This window comes from Talpa occidentalis, unplaced genomic scaffold (assembly GCF_014898055.3).
Source record: "Talpa occidentalis isolate TD23 unplaced genomic scaffold, MPIMG_talOcc4v2.1 talOcc4.15, whole genome shotgun sequence".
NCBI classification, from domain to species: Eukaryota; Metazoa; Chordata; class Mammalia; order Eulipotyphla; family Talpidae; genus Talpa; species Talpa occidentalis.
In genome coordinates, this window is record NW_023601543.1 from 38,095,083 (window position 1) to 38,105,592 (window position 10,510).

Here is a 10,510-nt window from a genome sequence, read left to right on the forward strand (position 1 = left end):
GACACTGCTCTAAAAACATTCAGATGGCCTATAGGCATATTTAAAAAATGTTCAATGTCACTTAATTTGAGAGAAATGCAAATTAAAACCACACTGAAATACAACTTAATCCCTGTGAAAATGACCAATATTGAAAAACAAAATAGAAATTAACTAATGTTAATTTAGTTAATGTTAGTGAGGTTTTTATGAAAAAAATAATTTTCATCCACTGTTGGTGGCAATGCAAACTGGTAGAGCCCCTGTGGAAAACAGAATGGAGATTTCTCAAGATAATAAAAATGGAAATTCCATTTAACTCAGCAATACCACTATTAGGTATTTATCCAAATAACAAAAGCTCTAATATGAAAAGATCTATCCACACTTACGTACATGGCAAATTGTTAACAATTGCCAAATCATTCAGCCAGCCCAAGTACCCTTCAAAAGATGAGTGGAGAGAGAAACCACAAAGCATATATACATGGAATATTACTGTGAATAGTCTATGAAGAAAAATGAAAAGGTGTCACTTGGGACAAAATGGATGGACCTTGAGGTGATTATGTTGAGTGAAATAAGTCAAAAAGTGAAACATTTTGGATGGTGTCACTCATCTGTGAATTATAAATACCAAAAAAATTATACACAAACAACAGAAAAAAATTGAACTCAGCACAAAGAAAATGATGGTTAACAGAGGGAATGTTAGAAAGGGTAGAGGGGATTGCTATGGGCACCAGTGCTTTAGTTGGGGGGGCAATAAAAATAAAAAAATGGTACTTAAACCCACAAAAAATTAAAAAAACAATAAAAGTTCTCAGACTGAAAAACTCTTTAGTGGATGCACATACGTACTCACCCAACATAGTTTCACTTGCCAATTGGTTAAAACATACTCTTAAAAAAATAAAATAAAAGCAAGTATTCTAAGGGAAGATGTAGAATTCTAAAAGAATTGTCACTAAGTTTCACATAATGAAGTTGTAAGTGAATTACTCGTGTTTAGTCCAAATGAATTAAAATCCTTTATTGTGTGTATATATTGTATATATATTGTGTGTATATATATATATTTATATATAGTAAGTGATCTAAGATGCATTTTTTTAAAGATTTATTTATTTATTAATACAAGCACTGGGTACAGTCAGAAGTGCGGCAGGGTGAGAGAATTCACCAGAGCCAGAGGGGAGAGCAGAGCAGGCAGAAAGACCGAAGTACACTGCTGAGGGGAGCAGCGGGCGGCAGGAGAGGTCTGCGCGCCATGTGGGACCCTCGCCCAGCTGCAGGGGATCGAACCGGCGCTACAGAAGCTGCGGGCAGCTTCGCAATCCAGCGCTCAACCACTGCGCCACCGGGCAGGCCCCATAAGATGCATTTTAACCACCAAAAAATATTCAAGTATGAAATATTCATCTGAGACAATAGCACATATATCCGATCCAATAAATACAAATAAAATCTTTGAAAGAAAGAAAAATATACAAAGTTTGATAAGAATATAAATTTATATAAAATACACAAAATTATACTTTTCCTATAGATACTGTTAAACATAATTTTATTTTGGAAATTAACAACACAACTTTATTTAATTAACCTCTCTCTCGCTCTTGCTCTTTCTTTACTATGAGCAAGCACAATGGATTGAAACTCATACATCAAAATGCCAAATTGTAAAATATATCTTGGAACCACATCTATCTTCTCCTCATGGCCATGAAGTCAGCTTATAGGAATGTTTAAAGGCACAGTCTCTATAAACCAGAAACACACTACAGGGCAAGGGGTGGTGGGGGAGGAAGGATTAGGGTCAAAATAAGGGGGTTGGGAATTGTATGGGGAATATAACCAAAATGAAAATGCCTATGTTGTGCAAAAATGAAAAATGGTGTAAGAATTATATAAAATAAAATATTTAAAAAAATAAAAACACAGTCTCCTCTGTTTCTTGTTTCCCCTAAAACTCCCAAGGAGTGGTTCAGTTAACAAAAAAAAAAAAAAAACAAACTTTAAAATACATTATAATCTCAATGGTGTGTCTTAAGTACTGTTACTTATTAGCACACAAAGGGTCTCCAACTCTTTATAAGTGTTTTAAATACTCAGATATCTTAATCTTGATAAAATCTAATTTATCAAAACAATTCCCCTTTACATTGTAAATGCCCACAGAGTGAAGACACTGGTCTCATAGCCCCCTCAAGAATGTCACAATTAACTTGCATCACAACAAAGGCAAAAAAAGAAAGGACCACAACACACACGAGGAACAAAAGTCTGCCTGAAATATGTTGGTAAAACTTTAAGTGAACATTTTTATAGTGATAATACAATGAACAGAGGGGGTTCCTGTGCCAATACAGCTGTTGACTTGGGCACATCATAAAATCAGGTCCTCGTGAGGCCTGACTCTATACTGAATAAGGAGGTACATGAGTTGGAAGCCAGGGCGGAGGGTGCACTGTTGCACAGGTGCAGTGTTGCAGAGAAAAGATTACTGCCCTCAGCTTGAGGCTCAGAATGTAGAAAAGATGGAGCCTGAGTTGCAGGGAGAAGTAAGTCTTAGCACCTGGAAATCCAAATACTACTGGAAGGTCAGACTGAGTTGTCCAAAGCACCTGCCACTCCACCCCATACCTGGACTAATGCCCATCAAAGAAAGCCTTTTACAAACTAAAGCTCAAGAACCTGTCAATAACAGAAGCAAACACCCCAGGATAATGCTCTTGCTGGAAAAAAAAAAAATCTCTTATTTGCCTTGCCATCCTATTTCAACTGCAATCCATGCCCCGCAATGTATCTAAGTGCTTAAAAATAGCCTAGAGTAGAAGTGGACAGAAAACTGTAAGACACAGTAAGACAGAGGAGCTGGTCTAGAGGAGGCAATCACTATGAATTGCTACCACACAACCCTGGTGAGACACAGGGCAAGCTAGAAATTAGGCAGTTCTAGGGACAGTGCAGGAGGTGACCTCTGAAGAATTTAGGGAGGCTTCAGAGATAAGGACAACCAAGGGAAAGTAACCCATTCCACTAGGAAAAACAAACATCCCAGGACCAAGGACAACATTGTTAATGCTAGTCCTGGTTTCCTTCAGGTGGTAAAGGGAGGCGGAGATTGGAGAAATGGAGAGTGGTTTAATTTATGGACACATTAGAAGGGCAGCTGTTTAACTTCAATGCAGGGATGCCCATCCAGAGGACTGGGCCATAAATTTAAAGATGCAACAAATGGGGAAAGAGAAAGCTGTTAGATAAGGAATGTGAAGATCCCCCACTCAGCAGCAAATTAAGTGAGACAGACAAGAACTAACCAATCACAAAGAGACTGGTGGAGCTTTAGAATAATTAGGGAAAAAAGGTATATATTCCCTGAGACACAATTCCACTTTGGCTTCCTTGCCCCTCCCAGGCCTGGTTCCCTGGCCTGGGAGTCCCACTTTATTTCTGTTCTTTTTCTCCTCAATAAACTTTTTCTTTCTCTAAACAAACTGCCTCTTCTCGCTTGCTTGCCTGAGCGTCTGCAAAGTTCCTGCTGCAGCTTCGTGAGACACCAACCTGTGGGGGTCTAGTGGCTGGGGCTCAGCCTGGGATCCATTCCTGGCTGGGAGACTAGGCCTGACAATTCCGGTATCACTGGCACCGACGGCATATTAAGAATTTTGAAGAACCGACTTTACAGGAGGTGATTATTTGGTACCCTACTGTCCTGATCCTCTTTTACAGCTAATGACCTTTGCCGGTGCCAGTTCTCAGATTGTTTCAACAAGTGCCAAACAACAGTCTGAAGAACTATCCCTACTATGACCCATAAAAAATAACAATGAGGAGCCAGAAGAACATACCACAATTGCTGAGCAAAAAGAACAACTCAGAGGGAGGCCCAACTCAGCAGAACTATAGATGACAGATGAAAAATCAAGGTAACAGTCCAAAGACATTTATGGGATACAAAAAAAAAAAACAATGGAGGATATAAAACAGCAACAGAAAAAGGATACGAAAATATGAGGGAGCTACACTTAGAGGACACTGAGTTAAGAAACACTGTTGTTGATTTTAAAAATACGATCGAGGACCTCAAAGGCAGACAAACAGAAGAAATGAAGAGAATTAATGGACTTGAAAACTCAGTGATGGGAAACACATAAGTAGAACAATGTAGAGAAAAAAAGAGTTAAAAAATTGAAAATAGTGTAAAACTCATTGGGACAACTTAAAGAGTAATAACATCATTGCTGTGGGGATTCCAGAAGGGGAAGAATAAGGAAACAGCTTAGAAAATTCATTTAAATAAATAATTACTGATAATCACCTTAATCTGGGAAACTAACCAGGCATGGTGATCCAAGAGGTACAAAGACTCCCAAACAAAATAATAGCAGACAGACACATACCAAGACACATATAAAGCTGTTGAAAACCAATGACAAAAACAGAATATTAAAAACATAAGAGAAAAAAGTGACCTATAAAAGAGTGTAAACTGGTTTTATGAAACATTACAGGCACGAAAGGATTGGTAGGGATTGATTAAAGTACTTAAACAAAAAGACTTTAAGCCCAGAATCCTTTACCTGGAAAAACTGTCATCCAAGACTGAAGGGAGAGTAAGGAGTTTTGCTGAAAAGCAAAAACTAAATGAATATGTTATTTGTAGCAGCAGGAAGGTCACAGAGCTGGTTCTCTATGATTCTGGCAGATGGGTAAAGGAGAGTCCTGGAGTCCTTGGTAGCTTTCCAGGCTTTTATTGAGCTTTTACCAGGTACACGGCAGGCAGAGGGGCCAGGAGGGCTGGCAGGCCTCCCAGCCCCTGGCGAATCTTCACTCTTTCTGGGCTTCCTGCCGTTCTCTTGTGGCTTCGGCTTCTCTGTTTGTGCTGCTTTTGTTGTCTCTCACTTGTTCTATTTCCCGTGGTTCTGCTCTTTCGCTTGTTCTCCTTCTTGTGGTTCTGTTCCTTTCCTCTGGCGCCACCCTTACAGGCCCCGTCTCAGCCCAGGTGAATCCCACCTATGGTATGCCCGCACCCCATGCCAGGTGCCCGCCACCATGCATGCATTCAGGATCGCAGGGATCCATCATCAACGCTAATGGTGGGAGGGCAGAAAAGCCTGACAATTATTTGCCCTACATTATCAAAAAGTCATGCACGAAAGAAATACAAAAGGGGTTATTATAAAACAACAGAACATCAATATCAAGACAAGATGCCTAAATCACTTAACATGGAGTGGAGAGTAACAATGTGACCAATCAGAATAAGCCAGAGACTAGACCGTCCAATGGGTCACACAAATAGCCCATCAAATACTAACCTCAGTAGAACCCTCAAACAAAAATTAATAGAAATAATACATAAAACAATGGCAATGGAATTTATTTTTAAAATTCACTTATTTATTTTTAACTGAAGTAATATTTTGTGTGGCTCCTTTTTCACCTAAGGCTTTTGCACATATGTATGTGTGAAAGAATTGGATAAGGCACACCTGCATGACTGCCTTGAGACAATGACACATCACGAGGTGGCCAGGGATGCCTAGGTGACCGTTGACTATGTGGTCAGGGTCCAAGATGGTCTGGGAGTAGCTCAGAAATTACACCAAGTCCCTGTCTGGGAAGTACTGCCTCTATATGTGGCCAACATGTCCCCTTCTGCTCCCCATAAAATTGATTGGTCTTTGATCCCTTTGAAGTCCTGTTCCTCATAAAGATGAATGCCCTTTGTTTTCCTGGACCCTGTTTCTCCTGCCATTGTCACTTAATCAATCATGCTTCCTCATTATTACGAAATAAATAGCAAGAGGGCTGTTCACTGAGCAGCAGAGTCTTGCCTTGCAAACCTGCTCCATGACTGGTCCCTCAAACGTGTCCCCGGGAGTGTGCTGGCGTGCTCCTGAACACCAGAGTTGGGGAACCACTTCAGGTATTACATCATAGTGCACCCACCAGCAACTCACCTATATTCCACCAATATGGACCATTAGGCTTCTTTGTCTCTTAATTCTTATCTCATCCCCAACCTCTACCCAGGTTGGCACTTCAGCACTGCAGTCACCATCAAGGGTTACTTTGCAGCTTGTCTTTATCTGACTATTTAGTTACTTTATATTTCACATATTATTGACACCAGCTGGCTTTTCACTTAGCATTTCCCTTTAAGCACACCATCCATGTTGCCACAATTGGCGTGAAATTATCTTTTTGATCACTTAATAGTATTCCATTGATTTTGCTATTTGGGATTTTTGTGATTCAATATGAATTTCAGTTGTATTTACTCAAGTCCTTTGAAATATGCCATTGACATTTTTATTGGAATTGTGTTGAAACTATATTTCTATGTGTAGAATGGTGCCCTTGACAATGTTGGTTCTTCCAATCCATGAGCAGAGAATATTTTTTCATTCCTTTGTGTCTTTTATTTCGTTAATCGTGTCTTATAGTTTACTTTGTATAGATCTTTTACCTGCTCTATGAGGTTTACTCCCAGGTTTTTGTTTTTTGGTTGTTTTTTGTTCGTTTTTTTTTAATGTAATTATAAATGGAATCACTTTTTAATTTCTTTCACTTCTCATTGTTTGTATATAAGAAGTCAACTGATCTGTGTTGATTTTATACCCTGCCAATTTGCTTAACTGATTGTTTTAATTATTCTTTCCATGGAATTTTGAGGGTTCACTATGTATGTATATATTTATTTATCTTTTTAAAGATTTATTTATTTATTTATTATACAAGAACTGGGGTACAGGCCCGATTCGCAGAAGGGTGAGAGGATTCACCAGAGACAGAGCAGGGAACAGAACGGGCAGAAGGACGAAATACACTGCTGAGGGGAGCAGCGGGCGAGACAGGAGGGGTCTGCTGCGCCATGTGGGACCCTCGCAGGCCTTTGGGCCGGGATTGGACAGCTTCACAGCGCTGCACTCAACCGCTTGCGCCACCAGGGGAGACCCAAGGGTTCACTATGTAAATTATCATGTCATCTGCAATAATGATAGCTTTGCTTCTTTCCCAATTTGGATTCCTTTCATATCTTTCTCTTGTCTAACTGCTCTAACTAGAACTTCCAATATTATGTTGACTAGAAATGGTGAGAATGAACATCCTTATCTTGTACTAGATCACAGCAGTAAAGCTTTCAGTTTTTCACCATTGCAAATGTGATTGGTTTGTTCAGGGTTTCTATTTCTTCCCTATTCAGTTTTGGAAGACTGTGTAATTTTAATATTTGTCCATCACTTCAAGGTTATTGAATTTGTTGTGATTTCTCTGTTTTTGTTTTTTATTCAATTTATCTGAGGTTTCTCCCCTATTTTTTTGGTCAGCCTTGCTGGAGGTTTGTCAATTTCATTTTTTGCAAAGAACTAGTATTTAGTATCATTGATCATTTGGACTGTATTTTTTATTTCTATTGCACTTACTTCTGCATTGATTTTTAATATTCATGTTTTACTGGCTTCTGGATTAGTTTGTTCTTTTTATAATTCTTTAAGTTGAGAGACAGTTATTTGAGATCTTCCTTGTTTCTTGAAGTGGGCTTGTACTGATATATATATATATATATATGTATATATATATATATGTATATATATATCTTTCACCATGTCCCATTAAGTTTTATATGGTTGTGTGCTCATTTTCAATTGTCTCAAGGTACTTTTTAATTTCTTCTTTGATTTTCTCATTAATTCAGTGGTCTTTCAATAGTATGTTATTCAGCTTCCAGGTATTAAAAGATTTCCCTGCTTTGATAATAGATTTCTAGTTTAATACCTTTATCTACTGAGAAGCTGCTGGGTATGATTTCAGTATTTGTGAAATTATTGATATTTGTTTTGTGTCCAAAAATGTGGAATATTTTGGAGAATGTCCCATGTGCATTTTAGAAAAATGTGCATTCTGCTTTTGGGGATGGAGTGCTCTGTATATGTTTGTGAGGTCCAAGAAGTCTAATTCTGTAATTAAGTCTATTGTATCTCTGTTTATTTTCTGTCCAGAAGATCTGTCCATTGGTGAGTGGGTTGTTGAAGTCTCCTACAAGTGTGTTTTTTCCCATGTTTGTTTTCAGAGTTGATAATAATCGCCTGATGTATTTTGGTGCTCCTTCATTTGGTACATAACATTGATGGGTGTTATGTCATCTAGATGTAGTGTTGCCTTTATCATTATATAGTGTCCCTTCCTGTCTCTTGTTACATTTTTTAATTGGAAATTTTTTTAAAGATTTATTTATTTGTTTGTTTGTTTATTTATTTATTTATTTATATATACAAGCACTGGGTACAGTCAGAAGCGCGGGAGGGTGAGTGAATTCAACAGAGCCAGAGCGGGGAGCAGAGCAGGCAGAAGGACCAAAGTACACTGCTGAGGGGAGCAGTGGGCGGCAGGAGAGGTCTGCACGCCATGTGAGACCCTTGCCAGCGGCCGGGGATCGAACCGGCGCTGCAGAGGCTGCGGGCAACTTCACAACCCAGCGCTCAACCGCTGCGCCACTGGGGAGGGCCCGGGAATGTATTTTTGTTTGATATAAGTTGTGACTGTTCCTGCCTTCTTCAGAGTCCCAGTTGCTTGCAGGATTATTTTACAACACTTAATATGGAGTTTATGTTTGTCTTTGGAGAATATGTGTGTATCCTGAAGACAGCATAGGGTTGGATTCTGTTTTCTGATCCAACTAGATACTCTGTGTCATTTAATTGGTGCATTCAGTTCCTTTATTTTCAAAATGATTATTGATAGATGATAGTCCGTTGTTGCCATCTTATTCTTAATTTTTCTGGGTCAATCTATTTCCTTATTTACTCCTTTGTGCATGTTCCACTTTTTGGTTCCAATGTATAAGCTCCTTTATTTTATTTATTTAATTTTTTTTACATCATTTTTCATTTTTGTACAATGAATGAATTTTCATCTTGGTTATTGTCCCCGTAAAATTCCCATCACCCTTGTTTTGATTCTACTCCCTTCCTCCCCTCCCCCGCCCCCCCCATAGTGTGTCTCTGATTTATAGTTGCTGTTGATTTTGATTTTTACTTTATCATAATTAGTCTTTTTCCTGATCCCTTATTTGGGTTTTCTAAACTCCTGCTTTGAGTGAGACCTTTAAATGTTTCTTGAAGGGGTGGTGGTTTTGTATTTGCAAATTCCTTTGCTCCTCTATGTCTGAAAAGGCCTTTATTATTCCCTCATATCTGAAGAAGAGTCTTGCAGGTTAGAGTATTCTTGGCTGATTGTTTTTCTGTGTACGTATTTGGAACATGTTCTTTTCTCTCCTCACTCATAGTGTTTCTTCAGAGAATTCTGATGTTAGCCTGATGAGGTACCTTTAAGTTATCTGCTTTCTCCCGCTTGCCAGCTTCAGTATTCTTTCCTTGTCCTGAATTTTGGGAAGTTCATTACTGTATGCCTTGGTGTTTTGATTTATCTTTAGTTATGCAAGGGTCTTTTAGCTTCCTGGATTTGTACATTTATTCTCTAGGTTTGGGAAGGATTATTTCATTATTTTATTTAAATACATTTTCTGTTCCTTTCTCTCTTCCTCCTCTGCTATTCCTAGTATTCTGATGTAGTCTTTTCACATGGAGTCATGTAGCTCTCAGTGTTTCTTCATTTTCTCTTTTGAAATCCCAAAACTCCATTTTTAATCTTATTTAGAGCTTCAATTTCTGTCTTCAGTTCATTGGTTTAATTTCTAAGGACATTCATTTGTTTTCTGAGTTTTCTTCCATTTCTTTGAATTTGTTTATCATTAAAATTCTAAATTCTGTATGGTATAGGGAGAACATATTAAGGTTCTCAATTAAGGTTCTGGAGATTTGTTCTCTCCATGTATGGTACTATTTATTTACTTGGAGACTCATGTTGCCATTTGTTGTGTATTTCCTATTGTCCATTATTAGATGTGGAACCCAGTTGTTTTACGAGGAGTTTCCTCTGGGTTTGTCTCTTTTCCCTCACTGATCAGGATCCTCACCTATCTGGGCAAGCCATTGGCAGGTCTCATGGTATGTCGTGGGGTCTCTGTCCACTCTGCTTCACATGGGTCTGGGGTCTCACCAGTTTGTGAGGATGCTGGTGGGGATCTTGTGAGAAGTAACAAGGGCTTAGTAGGTCCAAGTTAAGTGCTGTGGAGTCCCATACATGGTCTGGAGTGCTGCTGGTCTGAGTAAGCACTGGCTAGCTCCTGCAGGTAGTCATGAGTTCTCTGCTGGTCTGGGTGATGACTGGTGGGGTCTCTCAAGTCTTATGGCTGCTCTGGCACCATCCCACATGAGTCCAGGGTCTGAACTAGTCAGGTGGGGTCTTGGGAATGGAATTTAAACAAAACATAACAGGAAGCCCTCAAAAAAAATAATGCCCCTGAAAATAAAAAAAGAAACAAAAACATAACAAGTGTCAATGTGCACTAATTTCCTAATAAATACCTTAAACATACATGAACTGACCTCATCAGTTAAAAAATACAGAGTGGTGGAATGGATTCAAAACAATCCAACTAAGCAAAATCCAGAATAGA

General features: G+C 38.8%; 1 protein-coding gene across 4 annotated transcripts in view; it reads right to left on the bottom strand.

Moving 5' to 3' along the window:
- Positions 1-10,510, bottom strand: part of PCDH11X (protocadherin 11 X-linked) — a 248,463-nt gene that overhangs the window by 182,209 nt on the left and 55,744 nt on the right. The gene's annotated exons all lie outside the window — the stretch shown is intronic.